The sequence below is a fragment of the Pezoporus occidentalis genome, unplaced genomic scaffold, assembly GCF_034315485.1.
Source record: "Pezoporus occidentalis ecotype Australia unplaced genomic scaffold, CSIRO_AGI_Poc_V1 ctg21, whole genome shotgun sequence".
NCBI lineage: Eukaryota > Metazoa > Chordata > Aves > Psittaciformes > Psittacidae > Pezoporus > Pezoporus occidentalis.
This window is the reverse complement of record NW_026913964.1, coordinates 2,239,586-2,265,473: the sequence shown is the minus strand read 5'-3', so window position 1 is coordinate 2,265,473 and position 25,888 is coordinate 2,239,586. Positions and strand designations below refer to the sequence as shown.

General features: G+C 44.5%; 1 protein-coding gene across 2 annotated transcripts in view; it reads left to right on the top strand.

Moving 5' to 3' along the window:
* Window positions 1–9,014: 9,014 nt before the first annotated feature.
* Window positions 9,015–25,888, top strand: part of SUSD6 (sushi domain containing 6) — an 81,017-nt gene continuing 64,143 nt past the window's right edge. The window contains exon 1 of one of the 2 annotated variants that reach the window (XM_062619189.1): window positions 9,015–9,204. The gene's annotated coding sequence lies outside the window, so the exon portion shown is untranslated. The remainder of the gene's footprint in view (window positions 9,205–25,888) is intronic. The other variant, XM_062619190.1, reaches the window with a different exon arrangement.

Below are 25,888 nucleotides of genomic sequence, written 5' to 3'. Positions count from 1 at the left end.
AGTCCTGCAGCCCATGCACCTAAGTGATTCTGCAGCCTACTCTTAGCTGATGTTGAACATAAAGTCCCATGACACTTTCCACACTGGGCTTGCCTGGTAGCCAAAGGCTGAAACCTATTGTGCCACAAAGTTGGTGTAACAACCTGACATAAGCCAAAGTTCTCCTCCGGGAGATTTCAATGTTGGCTGCTTTTATCCATTTCCTATGCTTTGCCTTTGGCATTTGTTACTCCCTGCCTCTGTTCTGCCCACAGCTGTGGCATGGCCTGCCTTTACCTTCCTAGACGGGTGGCAGGATGGGCTTTTGCCTTCCTCCATCTGCTGCCACAGTCTGCCTCTGGGGAGATGCAGGGAAAGCCTCCCTCCTCCCGGGCTTTAAGCATTGTTCTGTAGCCCCCTCCCAGGCTGTTCCAGTGCAGTAACTGCCTCCAGCCAAGGCACCCTTCCCACCACTCACAGCCTAGAGGCTCTGCTTAACGTTGTCATCTGTGGCTGGGCCTCAGCCACTTCACGGGAGGCTTTTGGGAAATGGAGCTTCTGGCTGGAGCAAATGTGCAGAGCAGGGAAGCAGAGGAGATGGGCATGAAGAGGTAGCTGGAGATGGCAACATATGGTAAGGGCAACGCAGAGGGCTGCTGCCAGAAGCAAAACGTTTGGCGGCCACTGGGGACACACTTGCACTACAAATACGTCATCCTTCACTAATTTAAAGCCAGAGTCTAAGGGCAGCATTTGAATCGTGCTGATAGTGAGTTGTTATTGGTATTCATCTTGATGGGTAACACTGGTGTGCGCTGTTTGCTCTCTCATCAAAACCACTTGTCCTCAGTAACTAAAAGGTTTTGTTGGTGTCTAGCTGAAAGCATCCAAAGAGGGTTGGCAGTCTCTGTATTAAGGACTGGCAGCAGCATTGCTGCATGGGTCCTTTCTTGGGGTTATGGTGAACAGCTCTGTACTTGGCTCTGTGCAAGTTGGGCACATCCACAGTGGTCTTTGTATTTGGGTAAACCTATGCAGTTACCAGGGCAGTCTGAAAAACATATGGTAGGTGGCAAAGAAAATTTTTAAAATGAGGGAAAAAACCTTGTCACTGCATATTTCCATGGCAACAAGTGTAGATGTGAGAGCAGGTTTTAGGCTGGATGGGGCTTTGGGCAACCTGGTATAGTGGAAGGTGTCCCTGTCCATGGCAGGAGGGTTGGAATGAGATGATCTTTAAGGTCTCTTTGAACCCAAAGCATTCTATAATCCTGTGATACTCTGTTGTCAATGGTTATTTCTGGAGAAATTTGAGTACTGGCATATTTTGACTTGACCCAAATTCGAGATACAGCTGCTGAGCCCCATGCATTCAGTTCTCCTGGTCAGGCTTGGCTTCATCTGGAGACCTTATGGATCAGGAGGGTGTTACAGAGCCCTTGCACATGGTGAATCTTGAAGGACAGATTTGGCCCCAGGGTCATAGAGCAAACTTAACGATAAGGCAAACAAATATCTGAATCACTTGGAAATTAGTATGGGGACATCTTTGTTATATGAGGGGTCAGGGTACACTGTTGGAGTGATCTGTGCAGGACTACAAACTCATCTCAATGAGCTATTATGCATATGCAAATAGTGCAGTGACCCAGAATCATCTCTAATGAGCAAGTGCTATAGAATGTAAACTCAACAGGAAGGTACATGCTAATGCTGGTTACATTTTCAAGCTGAAACTGAAATGCAATTACGTTCCATTCATTTACTTGAAAACTGTTGGTTTTGAGCAAATGATCAGCCTTGCATACCGCTTCAGTTTCCAAGCTGTGCTATTTCTTCTAGCACAGCCTGGAAAGCACAATGTGAAGCTATTGAAGAACAGTGGGGAATATGACATTGTTGGTGATGCTCTTCAGGGGAAGTAAAATGCAAAGTGTAATCAAACAGAATAAACTGTTAGATTGAGTGGATATCTTAAATTATTTTAGCTTTAACTAATCTGAGGTGTTTATTAGCTGAATAGTAAGAGGTTCTTTCTCTTCTTGTATTATCTCTACCTTGAACATGGCATGGATTTTATCGGTTAGGTATTTTTAGGAGAAATGCAAAAATCTCACATCACTCTTTCTTCCCCTGTCAGAAGCCTAACCAAAACACAGTTTTCCAGGGTATAGTATTAAATGTTCCAGACTAAATGTGAGCTGCTTTTCCATTCCTAGACTGTACTTAATCTTGCCTGATGGTGCGGTGCCAAGGAGCTTGTAGATAGAAGGGAAAGATTCGCTAATTGCTTCTGCTCTCATCAGGGAGTGAAGCACAGCAGGGAGCACAAGAGAGGGGTTCAGGAATCAGGAGCTGGACCCTCCCTTGCTTTGTTAGCCATACACCCATCCTTATGAAGTATAAAAGAGGTATATGTGGGCTTTGCACTCAGTCTACATTGATGTACTTTACAGCCTGAGGTGAAAGGCAAAGACATATTAAGACCATGATGCCTTCCTCCCAAATTCAGGAGAACTGAAAGACAAATGTCACGCGTGTGGAGGCAGAAGATCACACATGGGCAGAGTCACATCCTGCACCCACATTAGGCCTAGTGAGGTGGAGTGAGGTGGTCACCCAGGCCTGAGTTGGCCCTGCTGTTTTAACACTGTTTAACAATAACCTGAGCTATCAAGTCTGTCTTGACAACAGCCAAACCCCCTTATGAATAATTCTGCTTAATTACAGATGAATGTCTGCAGCTGAATCCTACTACTCATAATGATAGGATTACATTTAAATTCCTCAAAATTCCACCTGTATCTATATGTTTAGACGTTGGAGGGGATAAACTCCACTATTCTTCTATGGCATGAGCTGGGATTCCTAATTCCTTAGATGAGAGAGAGCATTTGTCCTGAACCCCAGAGGCTGTACCAGTTCCAGTGCATTTCAGAGCCAGACATCTGAATCCCATGTCACCGAAACCTCCCTGGGAAGGGAAACTGTTCTACCTGAAGAGTGGGAGAGTACAACTGGTGATGGTGCCAAATAGATTTTTCTTTTCTGTTGGGCTGTTATCTGGGAATAAAGCCAGCTGGAAGATGGCTGGAAGGAAATCTTCCTAACTCTGATCATATTTGCAATCAGTTTTTAAGACAGATGTTGCCTCAGGAAATATGAAAGTCAGCAGACAGGAGTTTTAATGTGCAGCTTTGCAACTTGAAAAGGGCTGAGGTTTTATAGAAAGGAAAGAAAATGAAAGTTTACTGCTTCCTTGAGCTGTACAGAGTCACTGTATGCAGCCAAACAATGCAAAATCATGTGGAAAGAATAGGTGGGAATCCAAGAAGTTAACAAATGTCCTGTAGCAAAAACCTACTGTGTAGTAGAAAGACTTTTACAACCTTTAATTTTGAAGAATAAATCAAGAAATGACTTTCTGAATTCAATTTTCAAAATTGACAATGAAAGGAGAAGCTGAGAGTCAATCAGCTGCTTTTCACAGGAAATCCTGGAACATGAAGTACTTGTTGGAAAGAAAGAAGGGTTGAGGACAGTGGGTGTTAGACAGGAATAGGTTCAGTTCTTTGCTTTGACACTTTTTAACCTAAATAAATGCTCTGAGTATCTTTGGGATCTGGGTCTCCCTCTTCTGTCTGTGAAGTGGAATAATAGCACCTTCCCTAAGCACTGCATAGCCAATGTGATAATGAAGCTGTATATTACATATATTAGATAAATTTGGCAGCAGCAGGATCTCAAGATGGTTGGAAGGTAATTTAAATTAACAGCAGGATTTTACAGTGAAGGTGATTTTGTCCTTCAGCCTCTTTGAAACAATCCCACAAACAGGCAAGAGGGGGTCCCCTGTACCTCTTTATTGTAGCACGTAGGCAATGATACAGCTAGTGTATTGTTGAGCAGGTACTAAAGGGGGCAGGATGGATATTTTCCCCTAATGGTTTTGTAGAACTGGTGTTTCATATGTGTGTCTATATAGGTCAGATTCTGCAGTTTTCTGCTCACACAAAGTCTCACTGGACTCAGTGATTTGGGTTTTGTTGCACCTTTTTTTTCCTCCAACTCCCTTGCTTTTTAGCACAGCATAGGATGAGATTCATGAGATGGTGCTGAACAAGCTGATACAGGTCCATGGCACTGTAGAACACCACATAGGTGAGATACCTGGGCAGGATGGTGTCTGCAGAGTGGTGCTGTGCCCAGGTGAGTCGTTCGGCTGGGATTTGGGTGCAGTTCACTTGAACAAGTGTAGAGGCTGATTTCAGGGTGGCTACCTAGCTACCCCTAGGAAGCAAAAGCTAAGAAGGCTGATGCGATCTTCTGGTCTGTTGGGCAAAGTGTCTCAAGTAGAGATAAGGGAGTGCAACACCAGTTTGCGAGGGACCAAGGAGACCCCACCAGAATGCTGTGTGTTATTCCAGTGTCAGGAAATCCTGCAGACAGGACTCTGGTGTTAATTACGTTTGAGACAGCAGGGCTAGTTAGGATGATCAGCAGACCTGTACGCCAGCCTTAGGAACAGGACACTGAAAGGGCTTCCATCTCTGAGACTGTAAAATGAAGTTTGAGGCAGGATGTTGCAGACCTTTAAAAATACACAAGGAACCAGGCAATTTGCTTAGCCGTATGTTCTACATTTTGCTGTGCTAACCCGGGGGCATGTCAGAACCAACCTCAGAAATGCAGGCTCTGAAGAAACTGCCCCTGTGAAAGCCATGGTGGTTTGGTTGTTGACTTCAACATGAGCAAGACCTACAGGAAACTCCCTTTTCCTTGCTCTGAACATTTAGCCCTTAAGTGAAGTGGAATTAATACCATTGTGCTGTGTGGCTTGAATCTAGCACAACTGGAGCAGAAGTCAATTTGCTGTATTTGAAAGAAAATTAATTAAGGCCTCGTTTGTTTCCCTCAGAGAGAAAAGCTCTGGGTAGTTTCCAGGAGATGTTTTTTTTTTCCCTGAGCTTCCTTGGTACAGGCCTACATGTACAGAGCAGATGTTGTACAGCTTCCAGTCCCTAATCCCTGTAAGCTCCAGGCTGCGAGCTGGGCTTTCTGACTCCTATGGCGGTGTTGCAGCCCCAGCGGTTGCTCCACAACTGCACACTGCATTTGAAGTCACAGCAAGGAAAATTATCTTAGCAGAGTGAATACTGACAGTACTCCAAGAAGGGAAATGCCACGAGAGAGATGATGCTTATGGTCTGATTTAGCCTCACCTGTCCTTCATCAGCAGGTTATGAACTGTGCGGAGGGCTAAAGGGATTTAGAGACAAGAGGTTCAGCATCATCCCCTTTGCTTCTGAAGTGCCCCAGCAAGGCAGGAGGATGTATGGTGTGCCGAGATTTCTATCTTTCCCATGTTGCTTCAGTAGTGCTTTGGAGGTGAGCTTCTCTATTTACATCTACTCTGAATGTTAATAAATGAGTAATGCCCTGCTAAACATGAAAAATGTGTGCACATTCCAGTGCATGGTCCCGGAAGTGTAACCAAGGCTGACAAGAATAGGAGATGTGTGCAAACGGAAGTGGGAGAAAACAAAGCAAAACAGGAGAGGTGAACTGTACAGGACACTATGGGCTGTGGGGATTTCAGGAGCAAACTGATTTGCTGCTGCACAAATCCCACTTCAAACAAGTTGCCAATGAATAGGTCACATAGGTGTTATCAGCAAGAAGGCAAAGGAGCAAGAGTGTGCATAGCTGTCATGTATGCGCAAGTGGGAGGTGCTGTTTGCCAGAATCATGCCTTGCATGCTGCCAGCTCCAAGGAACAAAAGGTGCCTCTGGTGTGATGCCAGCTATCCGCTTTTCCACTGGAATCTGGACATGGGGGGTTGATGGAAGCAACTCAAGGTGAGTAGCACTCTTGCATCTTAGTAGTAAGAGTTTCAGAGCTGTCTCACTATGAAGGATTGCGAGGGAGCCCTCTGAAGCCAAAACATCTTTGGTGACCAAGCTGGGTCCTGAAGGGTCTCTGTAGCAGCTTGTTGCTGGAGTGAAGCTGTCTCAGTCTTTCAGCATACCAGCTGGGCAGCTCTGCAGAGGAGGGAGCAAGTGGCATGGAACAGGTACAGCGTTCTCTCCTCGTCTGCAGGAGCACAGAATGCTGGGGAGGAGGACATTGCACCGGATGGTGACGTTACCAGGGCTTATGGGCAAAGATTGATTGTGTCACAGCCTGAAGTAACATTATCTCTTAAGCTATTCTTTTCTCTGATAGTGCTTCAACTGTCATGAGACCTTTTCCAGCTGAGCACTACCATCAGGAATTACATTTTATCTGTGGCTTCTCTCAAAAGTGAAATTAACTGGAAATGAGGGTCATGTTAGGTATGTGGCACCTGTGCAAACATCGATAACCCGTGGAGTCCATCATGGGATGGAAGAGATGGGCTGGTATGTATGTGAGGGTGAAAGGTACCATTTTTTTTCAGAAGTATTTGAAGGGCTTTTGGCAGTTTGAAGGAGAAGATAAGAATTTCATGGCTGAGATTAAAAAGATGTTGCTTTTATCTGAATAATCCAGTGGCAGGTCTGGATGACAGCAACTGTCCCTATGGGGATCTATCAAGGCATGCAGAACAGCCCATGTTTGCTGCGCTAGAAGAGTTGCTTTGTATTGCTGTAAAACAGAGCTTCTCCAGCCCAGACTCCCCTACCACCCTACTGCTGTGGGTTTGCCAAGGGGGCTGGGGTGAAATGGATGTGGGGCACCCCACTATCCCATGTATGAGCTGCTGTCTTCCCCCAGCCCCCTGCCACAAGCTGCAGACTGACACAATGCCTATTGGCATCTCTGCCAGAAAGGAATATATTAATGGGCTAAGAGTCATGCAATAGTAATACTCCTCCTGTGGAATAAAAGCAACATCCATAAACAATAAGAAATTAATTGTTTAATCAGATGGGGCTGCACAAAATAAGCATGCTTTGACCTTCCGATGAAGTTTGGCAGCATTCATGCTTTAAAATTTATGCTACCCAAAATTGAAAGTTTCAGTTCATTATTTCTTTCCATATCTGTTCAAGCAACCTGAAAGACTTTGACTATCAGGAAAATTGTGCCAAAATACCTGCATTGAGACCATAAACTTTTTTGCCTGAGGGAGAGGCACGCTGGTGCTGGCACCTCCTGATCTTCCTTTATTGACATGTAATAAAAGGAAAATATTTCACATCCCCGTTCAGAAGCTGGAGCCTGAAAAGAGTGGAACCAGTAGGTCACAGGTTCTGGACTGTGAAGAGAGAAGTACCTGTCAGTTGCATTTACTTCATCTGAAACATCGTCTGTTGGCTAATGCCGGAAACAGAATATTGGATTAGACAGATCAGTGGTCTGGTGCAGTATAGCAAATCCAATGTGAAAAGCATTACTTTATGTCTGTATGATACTTTGGACATATAATCTGTAAATTCTGATATTTATGATTCCACGATAAACAAAAAAGCAAGCCAGATACACTAGTGTATCTGAGGCCTCAAAGTGTCCTAATCCAGTTATAAAGAGAGGTATATATAAATAAGAATTAGGGAAATGAGATATAACATAGAAATTAAAAAGTACCTCTAAATATTTAAAAACTTTAAGTAGTTGAACCCAAAAATGTGAACCAGCCCCCGTGAGAGACCAGTTTAGTGAGGATTTGCCAGGAGTTGCAGTTTTCTGCGCGCATTAACGCCATGAGCAGAGGGAGCAGCGTGGCAGCCTCCTTTCAGAGGTACGTGGGTTTCTGAACTTCTCTCCAGGTCCAGGAGAGCTGCACCAATGGGTCAAACCAGAGCAAAATGCAAAGGACAGTGAAAATACTGGCTCGTGTCCGAGGTTTCACAAAGAGAGCAGCTGTGTGAATTGGTAAGTCTGTGTGCAGCTCTGACTCCCGCTCTCTCCCTTCCTGCCTCCAGGCATGTTTTCCGGGTGACCATGTAGGTTTTTCCTGCTTTTTGTTTTTGAAGTGCTTTGCAAGAGGAGTGTTTATAGGAAATGTTTTTGTCATGTACCATATTCATCTCCTACATCCGATCAAGTGGTGGTAAGCCAATTCTATAGCCTATTATGGGCTTTTACTCGGAACGACCAGTGTGCTTTTGCAGAAAAATAGGAAAAGTAAACTTCCCTCCACCTTTCCAGTAGGATCTACGTTTGCCTCCCCCAAGAAGGAGAACAGGTCACTCTCCATAGTGAAATGTGAGTAATATAGCAGATCTCTAGAAGGTGTTAATTCAAGGAAGAGAAAGGAAAGCAAAGAGATGCTTCGTGGTTGGACAGAGCTTTGGGTGACACGGCTCAGTGTGAGGTGTCCCTGCCCATGGCAGGGGGGTGGCACTGGATGATCTCAAGGTCCTTTCCAGCCCTAACCGTTCGGTGGTTCTGTGATCTCGTCTCCCGCGCCGCTCGCAGCAGGCGGAACGGCAGCGCCCCGCAGCGCCCCCCACCGGCCGCACCGCGACCGGCCGCCACGCGGCCCCTTTAAGGCCCGCCCCGCCCCGTCCCGGGAGCCCGGCCGGCGGTGCGCGGGGCGGGGCCTGGCGGGCGGCGGCGGCCGGGGCGTTGGGCGGGTGAGACGCCGGGGCGGCCGGGGCGCGCGGCCGCCGACCTTCAGCCCCACCGCTGCGGCAGCGCTGCCCCGCCGCCCCTGCACCCGGCGCCGTGCCTCGCCTCGCCCCGCGAACCGCCGCCGAGCTGCCCGGTGAGCTGCCGCGAGGGGAGGGTGGTGGGGCTCGCACCGCGGGCTGCGCCGCTGAGGAGCCGGCGGGGGAGCGGGCAGCGGAAGCGTCCTGGCTCCGGCGTGGGTGGGAGCGGAGGAGCGCGTCTCGGGCGCCGAGTGAGGCGGAAGGTGTTTCCGACGCTTAACCCGGGCGCGGGGGGGAGCGGCCCCCTCCGGGAGAGGGAGAGACCCGCCCGGCGGCCGGCCCCTGCCCGCGTGGCCGGGGGACGGCGCCCGCTTCCCTCGGGGCCGCGGCGGGGCTGTCCCGCCGGGGCTGTTGCGTAACGTCACCGGCGGTAGCGGCTTCTCGCCCTCGTCACGGCAGCGTTGGGCTTCCTCCGAGGGCTGCGGGCTTTAAGGCGTGTAGTTAGGCGTGTGGATCCCCCCTTGGTGTGGGGAGAACCGCTGGGGTTTAAAACCCCCGGGAGTAACAGCCGGGAAGTGTTCCCTGCTCTGTGTTACCTTTAGGACGGCTTACGGGTTCTTGGAGAGACGCGAAGTGTCCGGGAGCAAGGTACGGGTGAAGGCACTGCTGCAGATGGTCTGACGTGGGAAACTTTGTGTTCGTGAGGGCTTCATCTTTGCTTTCTTATTTATGGTGCTCTGACAGCGCATGGAGGTCAGACCTCCCCTAGCAGCTGCCTTCACACATGTGCAGTGCCTAGGCTGAGCTTGTATGTGTGTAACGAATCTATCCTAAATCCCTCGGAGGACCTGGAACTCAAAAATAGCCGCGCCGGGCTTTTGAGAACTGAAAAGCAGTAACTGTTGTAAGTACCCCTATAATTGAGTAAAAGAAAAGGAGTAAAAGATGAAAGAATACCGTAATAAGTAGTTCTTATTTCTAAATGTACTTAATGCAAGCAGTGACACGTTGGGTTTGGTGTTTTGTTTTTTTTTTGTTTCATCTTTGTAGCATTCTTTTAAGCAGATTAATGCAAATACAGTAGTTTCAAGTGGGTTTATTCTCAAGGGGGTTACATCGTTGGGAATGGACTTGGATCTCGGTGTAGTTACCGTAACAGGTTTTGTTGGGTGGAAGGAGGTGAGAGGAAGTAAACATGTGAACTAAAAATATCCTGAAGCTGCCTTTGGAATGGTCCAGAGCTAAACTGAGCTGATGGGCACAGAGGATTTTGCACTTGTCAGGTTGCACTTCCTAGTGGCTTTTTGTGTGTATTCCCATAAATGCTATTATGTAATGGTGCTCCTCTTGGCAGGAATCTATTGTCACCGTAATTCCTGAGGTTTCTGGAGCAGTGCAGCTTGTCCGGGAGAGTCGTCAGAATAATGGAAAGAAGAGTTCTTAATAGGAGGTTTTAACCTCTTTAATTTTTCATTCAGTAGGACTAAGCTCATGACATCTGGATCTGATCCAGAGTATCTTTACTGTCCTCTGTTCAGCTTGTCTTTCTCTTCTCCTAGACTGCCCTATAGGTATCAGGCACCAGCTTGCCTGCATCAGAGTTGGGAAGACATTGCCTCTTTCCTGTAATAACAATTTTTATACTTCTTTTTTATGCGGGTTCCCCCCCCCCCCCCCCCCCCCCCCAAACAGAAGCAGAAGTGAGGTAGTTCTTTTCAGAGTACTTAACTGTTGCTTAGATAAAAATACTTGAGATAATGGGAAAAGGGGACTCTCCCATCCTGCATCTCCAGTTAGAACTTGTCTGTATACATCAAAGGGAGGCAAAATGCCTGAGCAGAGGGAGAATTTGCATATTAAATACCAGTGCAGTAAGGATCAGTGCTTTTGTGTCTGCAGTTTGTCGTTTATTTCATCCACTGCCTTCAGGTGTCTGTTCTAAATCTCTTTGTAAGTCTGCCTCCTTTTCTTCTTTTCATGCCACGCTATTTCTAGGGGCATACTTCTATGCAGAGAGAATAATTCTTTCCAGTATTGTAATCTGGTGGTCAGTTGTGGCACTGGCAGTTCTACAGCTGTCACTTCTGTCTTTTTATAACTGGAATGTTGTTTCTGGTAGTGATTCTGTAAGCAAAACTTGGAGAAGAAAGGAACTTTTTTTTTCTTGTTTGGAGTTTCATCTGCTCACTTAAATTTGCTTATCCTGTTACATAAATGACTGTTTTATGGACCACTGGAGAAGAGAGTACAGTCTGAAAGTAGTATGTAGTAGTATGTTTCTTAAAGGGGCCACTGGGATGAAGGAAGTGTGCCTGAAAGACCTGTAACCTAATCAAGCTTTTAAAATGAAAGATAACTGTTATCACTTTATGGTGTTGCATCTCATTGTAGAGCAGAGTAGCACATGACAATGATGCCATAACCTGCTCTTAGACAACTAGTCATAAAAAGGCAGATGCCCTCATGTTCCTGTTTGAAAGTCTTTTTTTATACGCACATGCTTCAGTGAGGTCTGTGTATGGGGAAGTACTGACCTGGAGGCTGTAATTTCTCAGCCGCAATATTACTGTAGCACAGACTTTGGTTCTGTCACCTTTTCTCCGCTTGTCATGCAAATTGACCACACGTGGTCTGTGAGGAGGGCCTGATGTCCTTGAGTTGTTCAGTGTACTGAAACAACAGTTTCCAGACAGTTGTCAGCAGAGTTTATATTTAGTGCAACATGTGGAGGTGCGCTGAAATGGCTGCTTGAGCTCATGGGCTGCCTGGGGAGTCAGCAAGTAGTGGTTACTGAAGTCATTAAATGTGTGTCCTGCCTGTGGTATAGTGATTTTTGATGGTATTAGTTCTGTCCTGTGATCGTGGTTGTTTTCAGCTATTTTATTCCTGCCTGGAGAATTGTTTCAGCTCTCAGGAAGAGCAGTCTCAGTGGTCTTAATCTCAGCTCCTCAGCTGTGCAGCCTTTTAGCTGGAGACTTGGGTTTCTGTGTCTGTGGCTGTTCCTGTTGCATCACTTCTGCTTTTTATCAGCACTGCTTGCTCTCACCACAGCCATCTACTGCAATACCGCCTAAATACGTCTTTTGCTTATTTTGCATTCATAAGAAAACAGATGTAGGCTGCTGGCAGCTGTCAGTTCAGGAAGGTTTGATGATGCACCCAGAGTCTGTCAGGCTACTGCTGTTTTCTACTCTTCCTTTAAAAGTTGCATCTCTTCCTGCTAACTTGAGATCCTCCCAGAGAAGCTCATTGCCTGCTGATACCTGCTTGAAAGGTCAGTAGCTTGGAAGCCTTGGTCCTGCACTTCCCAGTATGCACCCTGTTGTGTGCTCTGCTTGGTACAAGGACTCCCCACAGCTCCCCTACCCTCTGAGCCACTTGTTGGCTGCTATAACCAGCTGATCCCAGCTGATCAGGCTTAGCTGGGTGAGAAGCAATCTTTCACTGGCAGGGCTGGGCTCCAGGGGTGGGGAGGATGCATCAGGGATTGAATTCTGCTTTAGGAGTGTGTAAATAGAAACATGAAGGCGTTTCCTAAAACAGGAAAAGGGAAAACTTAACCCATGTGTAGCAAAGATGCTTGCTCATAATGTGGTATTGGTTACAGTAGATTCCTCTTGCCAGAAGTACAGTAGTCTGTAATTACATTTATCTAGTTGTCATGACAAGCGTGATGTCTTTAGAAATGCCATCATACATGTTTAATCTCTCCAAAGAAGCTATCCTGGGTACAAATTGAATTACTTCAGATGTAACAATTTAACTCCTAGCACAGAGGGTAGTAGTTAGGGGCAGGTAGATGACACTGATGTCTTTGCAAGTTGTTCTGTGTAATTTACCTGGTTTTGCTCTTCCATAGTTATGCAGACAGTATTTTCCTTGACTTTGCCAGCAGGAAGTGGAAATGCTTCTATAAATTTCAGGAAGCAAACTTTTGTATGTAGCAAGAAATATTTTCACCCACCATTCACATGCTTTAGTTTTGTTATTGGGTAGTGGCAGTTAGTGCTCTCACAGAAAGCCTAGTATTCTTCCATGGCTTACTTTGTGATGCAGTCTGTAAACAGGGTATTTTCAGACTCAGCCTAGTGATGCTATAAGAGACTAGAGGAAGCCTGGCCTGTTGTTTGCTTACTTATTAATTTATTTTAAACTGTGATAATTCAAGACACTGTATTGAAGAAGTTCACACTGTCAAAGAGCTGCAGGACCAGAAGTTAGAGGCACGAAACCCCAGCCTCTTTCCCACTGCTTCAGTTGTCTTTTTGCCCCAGCTTTCTCTTTCTTCACCTGTGCACTGAGTGGTGGGCAGGCTGTGAAAGTGGAGTGTATTCTGAGACTCTTCTCCACTGTGCAGAGGGCTGATGTATCATGTTGCTCTGGTGATTCCCTGAGAGGAACTGGTATCCTGGCAGCTACCCCACCCAGTAGTAAATGTGCATCCTGGTATAGGTGAGTGTTAAGTGGAATGGGTTGGTCATCACCTCTGCAGCAGTAACTTTGTAGGCAAGGTAGAGTCCAGCTTTTGGAGCTGGTAGAGCAGGGTAGAAGCTTCTGGAGGCGCTTTTATGTTGAGAATGAAACCCTGCATTGTATTTCACTATAGACTAGAATGCCTTCCATTCCAGCAGCATAAACTTGCTTAGGAGGAGGAGGAGCCATAGGAATGACTTCCTTGTAGATCCCTTAACTTTACTAGGCTGAAATGTGTACCATTTCAACTTCATGCTCAGAATTGAATCAGTAATATGCATGTCTGTTAATAGCTTCCTTAGCTTACACTTGAAAAGCTCCAGAACCATTTTGAAAACCTTAAAGCTGTTCACATTTTCCCTCAGCTCCTTTTCCTCCTGCCCTGTAATTAAATGTTGCTGTGGTTTGCTGCTTTCCTTGTTTTTCCTTGTATTGGTTTAATAGGGTTTTGTAGTAAAATGAGTGGGAATTGAAAGAATGTCTGATTAAAACCAAGTTTGCATCTTGTTTGAAGACAAAGATAGATCAAAAGTTATGCTGGAGTATTGGATCTCATTCTGCAGGACTCTTAAGGGAGCACAAATTTTAAGAGGGAAATCCTCTTGATACATCATTCTTAAAAAAAGAAAAGAAAATCTGTAAAAAAAACCCAGAACAAATAAAAATGCACCCCCCAATTTCTGTAAGTGAGCTTGAGAGTGATGTTCTGCTGCTGCATAAAAATATGGATCTTTCAATAGCTAAACTTGCAACTTGTTTTTTCAACATTAGTTCTTAAAGGCACCTTGCTTTGAAAAGAGCTTTAGTTTGTATGTGTAGTTTTAAATACACAGATGATTGAAATACTTGACTGTCTCTGACCTATTTAACATGTTTGGGTTGTTTTTGGTTGTTGGGTATTTTTTTTCTTCTTGGTAAATAACTTCTGGAAAGTCTTCAAGAAGTAGGACTGAAGCAGCCCACACTAATACAATTACATTGTGGGATGTGCCAGATCTGCTTTGTTTATTGGAGCCCTGTTGTGCCAGTTACTCTCACAAGGCATTTTATTTGTTAGACCTAGTAAGGTGCTCTAATGTTAATTGAAACCCCTTTAAATGAGGGGTGGGAGGAAGGTGAAGATGCATACTGGGTATGTGTTGCTCTTTTATGAGCCAAAAGGCAAAAGGAAGTTGATGTGCAGTGAAGGAGACTTACCAGTAATGCACGATTCTCTGCTCTGTGGGCATTCATTATATTTGAAAGTTAAGGCAGCAACTGCCTCCAGAATAGCCTGTGTACATTATCCTTCGGTACTGGTACACAGCCTGAGGAGGATCAGTTCTGTGCCAAAACACCAGCCTGGAAGGGTGATGACATCTCTGCTTTTCAAGAGAAGTGTCAAAATTGCAGAGCATTGTTCAGAGGGTATGAAAGCTTCACTTCTCCATCTGCCACCACATATGCCACAGGCAACCCAGTGGCCACATGTGGGTTCATCCTGAAAGGCTTTAAACCCAACTCCTCTCTGAGGGCCCCTCACTCCTTTTGAAAGTCCAAAAAGGGCATGCTGGGCATGCTGTTTGCTTCAGGAGAGGGAGGCTCCTGTTTTCCCCATAAGAAAATCTAGTAATACGTCTTTATAAAACTAAAGCATTAATGTAAAGAGCTATGTGATCCTGAAATGCTGCAAACTGGTTCTGTGGTGTGCAACAAAAATATGCCGGAGACTCATCGCAGGCTTTGCCCCGGCTTTGTGAGCAGAATCTAAAACAACACAAACCTGCTATTAAAACCCACCTCATGGGTCTGGGGAGCAGGGTTGTATGATCAGGGGTTGTCTCTTTAGTTTACTTTATGATTATTTAAGTCGAATGAGAGACACAAAGAGGAGTTGCTAGGTTTACTTCTAATTTAATTAGCTGTGAGAACGTCCATCTCAGGTCTGTTTCTGGTGTGCTGTCTTGCAGGGCTTGCACAATTCTGAGACTGAAAAAGCTGTCATTTAAATGTGACAATGAAATGTTTAACAACAAAGGAGATGTTTAAGCAGGCTAGACAAAAATTCTTTTCAGCTGCACAGCTTTTACTTTCACTTTTGGATGACCAGTTTGCTCAGTTCTCTGTTTCTGTGCTTTCCAAAGTAGGGAAGATTACCTTATTAATAACATTATTTTCTTATTAAGTCTTGGAATTTTTAATATTAATGCTGAATAAAAAGGCTGTGTGGCGATAAGATACAATAAAACATGCTCATGGTTCTTTTGGCACTATCACAGAATCCTAAGGGTTGGAAGGGACCTCAAAAGATCATCTAGTCCAACCCTCCTGCAAGAGCAGGGTAACCTAGAGTACATCACACAGGAACTTGTCCAGGTGGGCCTTGAATATCTCCAACGTAGGAGACTCCACAACCCCCTTGGGCAACCTGTTCCAGTGATCTGTCACTCTCACAGTAAAGAAATTTTTCCTGGTGTTCACATGGAACCTCCTGTGCTCCAGTTTACACCCATTGCCCCTTGTCCTACCACTGGACATCACTGAAAAAAACCTAGCTCCATCATCCTGACACTCACCCTTCACATATTTGTAAACACTGATGAGGTCACCCCTCAGTCTCCTCTTCTCCAAGATAAAGAGTCCCAGCTCCCTCAGCCTCTCCTCATAAGGGAGACGTTCCACTCCCTTAATCATCTCTGTGGCTCTGCGCTGGGCTCTTTCAAGCAATTCCCTGTCCTTCTTGAACTGTGGGGCCCAGAACTGGACACAATATTCCAGATGCGGCCTCACCAAGGCAGAGTAGAGGGGGAGGAGAACCTCTCTTGACCTACTACCAACACCCTTTCTAATGCACCCTAGGATGCCATTGGCCTTCTTGGCCACAAGGGCACATTGCTGGCTCATGGTCATCCTCCTATCCACCAGGACCCCCATGGCCCCTTTCCCCTTCACTACTGTCCAGCAGGTCAGCCCCCAACCTGTACTGGTACATGGCGTTGTTCTTCCCCAGATGCAAGACTCTACACTTGCCCTTGTTGAATTTCATCAAGTTTCTCCCCTCCCAACTCTCCAGCCTGTCCAGGTCTCACTGAATGGCAACACAGCCTTCTGATGTGTCAGCCACTCCTCCCAGTTTAGTATCATCAGCAAACTTGCTGAGGGTACACTCAGTTCCCTCATCCAGGTCGTTGATGAAAATATTAAACAGCGCTGGTCCCAGCACCGACCCCTGAGGGACTCCACTAGTCACAGACCTCCAGCTAGATTCTGCCCCATTGACCCCAACTCTCTGCCTTCTTCCTTCCAACCAGTTCTTGATCCACCTTGCTACCTGATCATCAAGCCCACACTTCCTTAGCTTATCTATGAGGATGCTGTGGGAGACAGTATCAAATGCCTTACTGAAATCAAGAAAAACCACATCTACCGCTCTACCATCATCCATCCACCTAGTTACTTGCTCATAGAAGGCTATAAGGTTGGTCAAACATGACTTCCCCTTGGTAAAGCCATGTTGGCTGCTCTTAATGACCCCCTCATCCTTGATATGTCTAGAGAAGTCACTATGGAAGTAAATTTCCATTCTCTTGTGCTTGAAAGTATGCAGTATTTGTTTTTTGTGATCACTAGATCTTTATTTGTAGAAGTGCATGTGTGTATCTGATGGCTGGACTTACACAGATTAGAACTGCATTATCTTGGGTCGCATCTGAGAAGTTTCTATCCCATTGAAAAAAAGAATTTACAAAGTTTGAGTTTTCAGTGTTTTCAATAACACTCTGCTGTGTTTGAAACTGTGACCTGTTCTTATACTTGAGTAGTTTTGAATATTCTTTGTTTTGTAGGAACTTGTGCAGTATATCTCAAACCCACATCTGAATTTTGTGGTAATGTCTGTATCTGAAGCATAGCTGTGTCCTAAAAACATTGTGGAGCTGCTTCTACCTTTCAGCTCTTTCATGTAACAGAGTGCCATTCTTATCCCCTGTGTATTCATAGCTAATATGTGATTTTTTTTGTGTGTTTTCCTAGGTGTGTGAATCAACTTACCGTCACTGAATCATCACTTTAATCATACTAACTTGACAACCATTGTATGCCAGCTTGTCTCAAACGGGTAAGATGAAAGCTAATACTTCTCCTGATGCTTTGCTTTAAACCCACATTTCATTCAAATGCTGTGACTTTTCTGTAGACTAAAGTCAGAATATGTTGCTGCCTTCCATGTTCTCCTTCTGCAGGGAGACAGCCACTTACTGTTATCATTGCTTCCTGTTTTGAAAGCTGGTGTTCTAAAATGTTGTTAGGGTCTGACTCTTTTGTAGCCATGCCTAAGCATTTTTTTCTGGCACCTCTGTTAACCTGTTTTTCTGTGGGGTTCAGATACCGCAAGCTGTTTTTTACCTGGTGGTCTTTGCTCCCTTACCACTCCCTGATTTTGCTGTAGAAACTTGCGCTCTTGCCTTCCAGAGTTGAGTGTGTGGGATAAGCCATTTGCACTGTCTGAACTTTACTCTTGAACAGAAGATGGTTTTGTTTTGATTTCTCCCTCTCCCAACACCCTACCTGCTCCCAAATGTTACCTTTGAAAGCCTATCTTGCTTGTATATTTTGCTTTAGTGGTAAGAAACTACCTGGATATGTCTTCCAAAGAGCTAAACCTGTTTTTTGGTCCTCGTCCTTTTATCCCCCTTTAAAGAAGGGACGTAGATTGGGGGCGGGGAGGAAATCCCTCTAATGCTTTCAACAAGGTTATTATCCAGTGCTCTAGGGGAGTCCTAGTGCTGACGAACTAATGTGAGCTTTTGTTCTGATGCTAATCAGGATAGGGATAATTCTTCTGACTATGCCCTCTTCCCCTCAGATCCCTCTAGCAGCCATAAGGCATTAAGCTCCTTTGCTACCACTCTTGCTGTGCTGGCCTGTTGTCCTTGTTTCCTGCAACTGCTACTTAGAGTACACAGGTTTGAGTTTTGAGAGTGTCTTGTTAGGAGTGCCCATTTAAATCTTTCGAGATTTTTTGAGTGCTTCTGAGTGATACTTGTATGCTTCAGTTAAATAGGTATCTTAACTATTTCAGTGAATGTGTCTGTATTTTTTTTTTTGTATTAAATAAAATACTTTTGTTGCTGCAAGACACACTGGACTTGAATATACTGGTATCTTTTGTTACATGTTGGGACATGCGTTTGAAAGAATTCAAGTCAGCAGGTAGCTGCGACTTAAGAGGAATTTTTCCTTCTGTCTTTTCTTTCCTCCTTCCTTAGCTAAAGCAGACAAATATGGCTTCTCCAATGCTTTTAAATACTCTTAAAAGAGACTAACTTCTGATCAGTAGTCCAAAGAGCTCTGGAAGCTCTCTAGGATGAATGTATATGTAACCTGTATATTGTTTTGTTTTATGCCAATGATCTGCTCCCAGTCTAACAGTGAACTGCACAGCAGTAGAGAGAGGCGCTTGAAGCCTAGGTACATAGGGAAATACGACTTTGCGTGTAATATAATACGCACACACAAAAAAAGCCCATTAAAACTGTAAACTTGTGGTTGTGGAGAAGGGGTGGTGGTGAAGATATAGGTTATGTCTGACGTGAAATGATTGCATCAGAAAAAGCTGTTAATAATGTCTTGCAGATCAGAAAAGGAAGAGGAGAAATGTACTGAGTTAGCCTCTTTATCCTTTCCTTGGCAGTACAAAGCTGATGAGAAGCTCATCCTTGTGCTTCTAAAATCAGGTCTTCTAGTACAGGCATTTAGTTTGTGAGAGCGGGCTCTCTGAGGATAGATTGTGGCAATCTTCCATGGATAATCTGTCCTGAGTCTGGCTGAGCTGGCCTTCTGGTGTATTTGTAAGCGAGTTTACAGTCTTTCACTAGGCACTGTTTCTCTGGGCAGGGTGGCTGGAGACCCTGTTTAGTGTCAGTACAGAATAGAGGGATAGAAGGGATTTAGACAAGTTAAAGATCTTCCCTGGAAGACAGAGATTGTCTGAGTGCATCCATGCAGCTAGCATCTGCATATCAGAGCAATGCTCTTGTAGTGTTTCATTTTGATGGAGAATGCTTTTTCCTTATGTGAAATTGAAAAAGGCCTAGGGTGATGATATAAAAATCTGACCTTTTTGAAAACGACACAATTTTTGGCTATGTAGACATAATGTCTATATAAGGTGAGCTTGAAAATGTCTGCAAAAAGGTATTGGGGCAGAGGGAGAAAAGGTCCAGCAGAAGATGCCCATCTGAAGAGAGTAATTTCAGATGCTTTTTTGTTAGTGACTGTGCAGACCACAGCACAAATGTAGTCCAGCAGCTCCTTGATGCAGACCTGCATGGAAGCAGTAACTGTGTGAACGGGTTTATCAGCGCTTCCAAACAGCAGTTGTTTTTTTAAGGTCGGTTCTGTTGACAGTATCCTGAAGAGACATTACTAACAGATGCATTGTGACACATTTTATGTGAGTAAAATTATGGGCTAGGCATAACCGCTTTTGCCTAGCACTATTAACCCAACAGTTGTTAAATCCCTGGAAATGCTCGTTTTCAGGATGGTGATTGCTTTTATGACCTGAACATAAAAACCGGAAGGTGTGTGTGTGTTGTTGATTTTATCTTTACTCTCAGTTGGCATATGCAGGGCATTCCCGGCAAATGACTGCCCTTTACTTAGTTACTCATATTCTATCACTTTCAAGTATCCTGCTTACGGCTTATGAAACAGTTACCGTGAAATGGTGTTTGTGAGAGGGAGACCGTAGCCAAGCTGCAGTACAGAACACAGGATTCTGCTCCCCCATTATTTTGATCCTGTGAAGTGGGAACAGAGGAAGATGGCAGAAGCATTTCTGAACAGCTCCTGTGCAAAGCTTCCCGTAAGGCCTTTAAAGCTGTCTAACCTCTACTTTCTTGTCTGTTCCCCCTTGTCTGCTTGAACCGTTTGTAACATGGAAAGCCTAAAGTCCAAGTGCTTTTAAGAGTGGTGTCCACTCTGGGGTCTGTTAGTGCTCACCTGCATTCTTTCATACATGTCAGGGTTTCTTCTTTGTATATATTTTGACTTTTTTTCCTGAGATTACTCTCTCCTTTCCAAGTGGTAATGTAGCATGAAACTCCAGGGGCATACGGGAATTTCTTGGTATTAAAAATTAAGGAAACAGTACAGAATATTCAAAATCGGTATGTTTTTTCTCTACCCAAGTCTTTTCTTTCTGCTTTACCGATAGGAAGCCAGAGGGGACTTCTTCTGCCTGTTCATGTATGAATTGAGAGTTTGGATTCTAGATAAGAGCATGCTAGATTTTTAGTGGGGTTTTTGGTGTTTATCTTAAGGTAACTTGAGGGACAGCTTAACCCTTGTGATTCTCTGATTTAATCTCCGGTTGGGAGAAAGGGAGACTGGTTTTAGGAGCCACCACATCATGGAGACAGTGTTTTGTTCCATTTGACCTATGACAGTTGCTTCTTCCCACCTTCTCCTCGCTTTCCCCCAATGTTTTGTGATTTTTCATCTGTATTTATCCCATATGAAGCTATTTTTTAAATTAGCATATTTTAGTCATCAACGAACAGATTACAAAAAGGCTTTTTAACTTTTGATGTGACAAACAACTTGCTGCATATGAGAATGGGAAGATTACCTTGCATAACCCTGTGCTCCCTGGCTGATTCCTCTCCAGCTCTGTTGCCTTAAAAGCCAGTTGTGTTTACAGGTAGAGCTTAGCACCTTGGGGAGTGCTTGTGTCAAACTAGCTGGTGATCAGGTATCTTGCCTAACCTTGGAGTGGCAGGTTGGAATGCAGCACTACCTCTGGGTGCGATTTCCCCTCTGACTATAGTAGTGGATCAGGCTCTGACCTTATGCTCCTTAAGTGGGAGCTGCAGTGAGGCAGAGTGTCCTCACATGAAATGTATCGATTGAGGTACTTCTGTATGAGGATGGGTTCTTAGGTGAAAAGAAAGTGTGCATGGGGGAATGGGTGTTGCTAATGTCCTTAGTGTGGCTCTTGCAGGAAATCGGCAGTATAGCTGGTCTACTGTCTCACTTGCTGAATTACTGTTTTTACCTTTCCAACAGGAAGGGCTCTGCAGTTCCTAAGAGAAAGCAGTTTTCTCCAGCAGTTCAGCAAATCTGTTGCAAGAATCCAAGAATCCCCAAAAAGGACAGCTATTTGTAATAGGCATCAGAGCTATTGATATGTAGCTTACTTTTGGGGCAAGGACTTGCCTCTATATTGGTAGAGGGACAGTTTTATGGCAGTAAAAGCCTGGGGTGAACTCATCAATATGAAATACTCAGTGAAGTAAAAAGCTGGCTACAGCACATCTCCTGTTTGAGAGGTATGTCACCTGAAGATAGACCTGTTGCGGAATAGGTTGAATTCTGTCAGTGCCTCTGTTCTATGTTTTAAGTGATTCACAAGAAACACCTAGTTTCTTCAGAAGAATGTAGGTGTGTTTTTGTTGGTGGTATTTATTTGTTCATTAACTAAAACCAAGCTGTGCTGCAGAAAGTGTGAGGCAGCAGAAGGAGGTGGGAAAGGAGATGTGTATTGTACTTGCAAGGCTTTTGAAAGGGCCTGAGCACTAAAGTTGGAAGGAGTTGACGTATTTGAGACACTGAATGTTAACAGTTGGCACTTACATGCTTCTGAACTCTGGAAGCATGGTTGTGAAAATAGTTATGGTTGCTCCTTGCAAGTTGATCTCTGTTGCCTTGGTTGATCTGTGTACCTGTGACTGGTCTTTTCCACTGCCTCCAGCGGTGAGTATACTAGTGCATTGGTTGTTGCTGACTGAAGAGGACTTGAGTCAGAAATACTGCTGTTTTCGGAATGGTGCACATGCTGCAACCTCTCCAAGCTTTGTTCAAGACAAGCCTTGCTGAGTTTGAGATATGTGATAAGGTTTTTATTTTTTCCCCCTGAAGTACTTGGTGGCATGCAACCATATTTGCTAAAGCAAGCTGGAATTTTATAGTCCTCCTGCACTGTGCATTTAATTGCTGCATAACTGACTCCGGCTGTTTTCAAGCATACATTGTTTTGTTTTGTTTTGTTTTTTCTTTTCTTCTTTATGCCAACTTTTTAACAGATTCCCAATACTCAGGGGAATTTTGCACCCTCTTTCTTCTTAAAGTAGTACTTGGAACTGATGAGAGAGATTATTCAGCTTAGGCAAGTCTTAACAAGGGCATGTGCGTATCCTAAGTTCTGTAAAGATATAGTGGGCACTCACCAGGTGCTCAGAGAAGTTCGAGGCAATGTTTTCTTCCCTTTCAGTGCCTTGTGCTGGATGCTCAATTTGATTAATTCCCACAAGTGGTGGATTTTGTAGGACTGATATAGTAAAGAGTGCAGAGCATTTTATTTTTTTTAATCTTCCAGGCTGTGAAGATCAATGTTAGATGTAAAATCAGTGTCTTCTACCTAGACATTTGTGTTTTTTTATTCTTCTAGAACTCATGATTATCTTAGCCTTCCTTGTCTTTGAGTTCTTCTGTCTGCTTTTTTGTCAATGAAGCCAAAAATACTGTACTGGTGATGGTAGAATTTGCTGTAAGTGTAGAAGGCAGCCTGTTTTTCAAGTTGAAGCAAATTTTTGGACATACAGGAGGTTAAGGAGGAGCAGGTAAGGTATTTTAAGCAGCCTCTTTGAAGCTGGCTTAACTCATTAGTTACAGTGGAATGAGCTCATGAATTCAGAGTTATTTCAGACTTGCACTGTGACAGTGATTGCTGCAACAACCTCTGAACCTGGTGTTTGAAAGACTGCTGCAGAGATCTTCTCCCCTTTTTTGGGAAGGGAAGGAAAATAAGAATATTGCAAACAGGGTATGTGGAATCCCTTTGTGAGTATGACATTGTGCCCACTACCAAGGAATGGGAAGCTGAGAAAGGTATTTAAGTTACCTTGCTAGTGAGAAGAGACTGACAGTTCCAGTGGCTGAGGCTCTGCTAGCTTCTCAGAAGCAAAACAAGTGAGGTTAAGAGGTGATTAGCGCAGGCAGTGTTAATGCTAGCTTTGCATAGTGCTATGAACGGGGTGTAGTTGTTGCCTGGGCTTCTCTACCTGCTTCCTGCCTATCAAAGCCTCTAGCATCTGCAGGAAATGGAGCAGCAAGCTAGATGAGCTTATTTTGCATGTGAATTTTTGCATACCAGTATGCTTACAATTTTTGAGGGTAGATCAATTCGGTCACTGTTTGTCTGTAATCAAAATGTAACCTACAGTGTGCTAGCCAATGCTCTCTAACCGTGATTAACAAATCACGGTTAAAGGCCAGTAACATGCAATGGAGAAAGGTAGGAAATAAAATGTATGTAAAAATTTAACTCATTAAAACTGAACTAGCCTGTTTCTTTTACGTGAAGCTGCCCTTAGTTTCTGATGATGATCTGAGTACACTTGGGAAGACAGACCTTGCAACAGTCCACTGGTCTCCTCATGTCCAGGAATTGCTTCTTGGAAGAGACAATGTCACTTAGCTTCCTGCTGAGAAAGAATAGTTTTGGTTGTAAAAAGACAGAATTGGTTCTCTGGAGCTACTAGAGACCCAACTTCCTGCTTGGAGCAGATATTCAGGTTGTGTAGATCCGGATACAAGTGGGGAGTCTGGGTGTCTTTCATGATGATTTAGGCTATATGTAGTACGTTGAGTGTCCCTCATGAGATCTTCCCTCAAGAGAAATGCTGAGCTTGGTTCTCAATGAGTGAAATCACTGCTACTGGCCAGAGAACAACAGAAGACTCAGAAGAGGAATAGGAAGACTTCTGTGAAATCCACATGTTTATGGGATATTCAGCTGCCTGCTGGGGTCTGGGCTGTGAGGCTCTTTGCTATTATTTCCATCTCTGTAGAATATAGATCCAGGAAGAAATGGTAAGAGGTTGTAGGTGTCCTCTCAAGAGAAGCTGTTGTGTTTCACACAGGGAGAAGGAAGATCTCTTGCTTTGAGTTCTTGTCCTGTATCAAGTAGAAACATCTCTTTGCATATCTGGATGTGCCACCTTCTCTCCCTTTGTTCTCACTCCTTCATCCTCTGATGAAAGCATGTATTCAGGACATCCATGTCTGAGAACAGATAAAACATTTCCATCCGTATAAACATTGTTTTCAAACACCACTGCAGTCTCTCATGCTGTTTGTTGATTGTACACCCTGGGGATATGAGTGTTATTATTTGGCCATAGGTTTTTGCCTTTAGGCTGTATTTGGCAAAAGAAGTTTTAAGTAAATTCAGTCAAGTTTGCCTTGGTATTAAAAGCTTCAACCCCATTATTTTTCTTTGGTATTTCTGTGAAGATGATGTTGCTGGGGTGAGACTTGCACTTGGCTGTATTTTATAGGTAGCCCTCTGTAACACAGGATGAGCTTCTTTGATGTCTTACGGAACAAGAAGAGCTAAAGTATAGAAGCAAAAACTCATTGAGTAAAAATGGTATGTGGATTTACTTCCACATTTAATGACCGTTTTCAGTGTAATAGGGCATAATGCATGGCTGCCACATGCCTTGGTACTGTGGTGTGTGACTTCATTATGTTGTGGTTTTCCCAATGTGTGGCTGTAAGGTTGCCAAGCTTTCAGCTGGTGGTGCAGGGTTGTGCCAGGCATGCCTGGCACATGAGGAGGTGGTGACCTTCTACATGTGTGGGGAGGACCAGAGTTTATGTACAGCATGGGGTGGGGTGCAGGCATTGGCATTCCTGTAGCTGGACACAGGAGTCTTTATTCGCTTAGTCATTCAGTCTCAGGTAGTTGCCAAACTTGGGAATACAGGGCTGCTACATGGCCTGGAAAGAAAAACAGTCTTAATGCAGAAATGCTGTTCATGGGTGGAACAAGGTAGAAAGAAGAGAGAGGGGTCTCTGCTGCTGCTGAACCAGTGGTGGCTTCTGGGGTGCCTTGCTCCTCATGGTGTTGCAGGTTGTGGAAGAGCACATTTTGCTGTAGTAAGCATCGAATAAAACAGTTTATCTAGAATGCAGGCATGGAGCGATAGGTATGCCACAGAGGAAGATCTCTTGAACAGCAACTCAAGATACTTTGTCCTGTGGGTGTTGTGTGTGTTTTTTGGTTTTTTTTTTGTGTGTGTGTTTTTTGTTGTTGTTGGGTTTTTTTGTTTGTTTGTTGTTTTGTTTTGTTTTTTGTCTTGAGATACCAAATACCTAAGTTTGAGGTATTTGTTTTTGTTCTGCAGGAGGGTGAATTTGAGCATCTCTTAAGTAGTAGCACTTGAGCTGAGCCTTACCTGCTTTTGCATCATCAAATGGAAGTACTTCATTGGACAGGAGAACTGAAATAGAATCATAGAATGGTTTGGGTTGGAAAGGACCTTAAGATCATGAAGCTCCAATCCCCCTGCCATGGGCAGGGGCACCTCACACTAAACCATGTTATCCAAGGCTCTGTCCAGCCTGGCCTTGAACACTGCCAGGGATGGAGCATTCACAACTTCCCTGGGCAACTCATTCCAGTGCCTCACCACCCTAACAGTAAAGAATTTCTTCCTTATATCCAATCTAAACTTCCCCTGTTTAAGTTTTAACTCGTTACCCCTTGTCTTGTTACTACAGTCCCTAATGAAGAGTCCCTCCCCAGCATCCCTATAGGCCCTCTTCACATACTGGAAGGCTGCAATGAGGTCTCCATGCAGCCTTCTCTTCTCCAGGCTGAACAGCTCCAACTTCCTCAGCCTGTCTTCATACGGGAGGTGCTCCAGTCGTGGCTCTCCTCTGGGCTTGTTCCAACAGTTCCATGTCCTTTTTATGTTGAGGACACCAGAACTGCACACCTCACAAGCGTGTCAAGGTCCCTCTGGATGGCATTCCTTCCCTCCAGCGTATCAACTGAACCACACAGCTTGGTGTCATCAGCAAACTTGCT